Source organism: Vulpes vulpes, chromosome 10, assembly GCF_048418805.1.
Source record: "Vulpes vulpes isolate BD-2025 chromosome 10, VulVul3, whole genome shotgun sequence".
NCBI classification, from domain to species: domain Eukaryota; kingdom Metazoa; phylum Chordata; class Mammalia; order Carnivora; family Canidae; genus Vulpes; species Vulpes vulpes.
Window position 1 is genome coordinate 27,454,094 of NC_132789.1, and position 1,838 is coordinate 27,455,931.

The 1,838-nt window shown below is 34.9% G+C and overlaps 2 protein-coding genes across 7 annotated transcripts in view; both read left to right on the forward strand.

Moving 5' to 3' along the window:
* Positions 1-1,838, forward strand: part of LOC112907482 (immunoglobulin lambda-1 light chain-like) — a 699,686-nt gene that overhangs the window by 333,513 nt on the left and 364,335 nt on the right. The gene's annotated exons all lie outside the window — the stretch shown is intronic.
* LOC112907540 (immunoglobulin lambda-1 light chain-like) overlaps positions 1-1,838 on the forward strand; it is a 548,801-nt gene that overhangs the window by 171,397 nt on the left and 375,566 nt on the right. The gene's annotated exons all lie outside the window — the stretch shown is intronic.

Here is a 1,838-nt window from a genome sequence, read left to right on the forward strand (position 1 = left end):
AATACCAATCTAGGACCCAATCCACATCTAGACCTGATTTAGATGATAAGATTCAGGAGGTGAATGTATTTTGCATATAGGAGGTATGTAATAAATAATGTGGCCCAAGTATAAAACCTGGTAATTTAAAATTATGCCCATAAATTTTTCCCTTCAAAGGTGGAACCTAATTACCCACCCCTTGGTATTTGGGTTGTAGTTGTGGCTCACTTCTAATGAATAGAATATTGTAGAAAAAAACGAGTAAAGTAAAGCATCTGAGGTTAGGTCATAAAAGACAGTGCAGCCTCCTTGCTCACTCCCTGGAATACTTGTTGCCTAGAAGCCCTCTAGGCATGTCCTGAGAACACTAAGGTAACCAAGTAGAGAAGCTCATACGGAGGAACTGAGGCTTTCTCCCAACAGAGAGCAAGGAACCAGTTTCCTGTCAATAGCCATGTGAGTGAGCCTTCCTGGAAGCAAATCCTCCAGCCTGTCAGGCCTTCAGATGACTGTACCACATGGAACTCAGACACAACAGTGCAACACAACTGGATTCCCAATTCCAGGAGAGAATTATCCCCAGTGGGAGATATTTTTTTTAAGCTGTTAAATTTTGCAGTAATTTGTTATACAGCAAAAGATAACATACTCCCACCTTGGGCTCTGCCTTTAGTACAGTGGCTCTATTTAGTCCAGTTTTAACAAGAATCCTGCTGGGTCAGTTTAGAGAAAACTCCCCACCCTTGATATCTAACCACCCTTGATATCTGATCAAATTCCTTATTCTCTACCTTTGATGTCATGAATAATTTTTAACATTTTGTTGTTATTAGGAATTTCAAATGAGTATTCTCATACTTTTACCTTTTATACTGTTCCCATGTTGGGGGGACATATTTCTAGAATTAAAAGTTTATATTTTTTATCAGAGAATTTTCTAATAACCCATGCAGTAATTTGAAAAGGACGTATGTATATAAAGACACCATTTTGATATACCCACACACAGTGTATACCCTCAAGGCTCCAAGGAAAATTTAATCACAATAAAGTCAGACTAAAACATTCAGCCTGCAAATTTTCCTTCCTTTGGGATTAACTTACCAAAAAAGTATGTAGAATGAAAACTTTAATGAAAATGAAAATATGCATCAAAACATTTTGGATTCAAAGCTGTAAACAAGGGTAGGCGACATTTAAATCCTTTATCAAGAAAAAAAGTAAAGCCTTTAAAATAAAAGGTCTTTATGAAAAAAAACAATCCTAAAGAAAGTAGAGGCATAAAATGAATCAAGGCAAAAATAGAGAAAACAAAATTAGTTGGGATAATAAATCAAAGGTTGCTCCCTGAAAAAAGGAAATCAGGAAAATTGATAAACCTGGCAAATCCAATGAAGGGAAAAAGAAATACATTTCAAAATTAGAAATGAGAAAAGGAATGAGATTCTGAGTAGAGGACAATATTCAACCCCAACTGGAAATATTATTTCAGGAAAGGAAGGTTTCTAATAGAAAAGTTATGAATCAGGCTGAGCATAACCTTAGAAACCTAAAGAAAATATAAATGATTGTCTCAACAGATGTTGTAAATTATCCAATAAAACTAAGCAATTTTCTTTAAAAATCCTAAAGGCAGAAATTCATTAAGCAATATAAGCATTACCTTTAACGGTAAAGCATTTCCCACTAAAACCAAGAACAGCAAAACTCATTTACATCTCACTGTTTTGAAGTTCTGGCCAATGCAATATGATTAAAAATAAACACAACTGGCAGGAAGGCAAGGAGTCTGCACAGTGGTACCAAATAAAAATTAACTTAAACTTTACTGGTTAAAAGATAATAAAACGAAAACA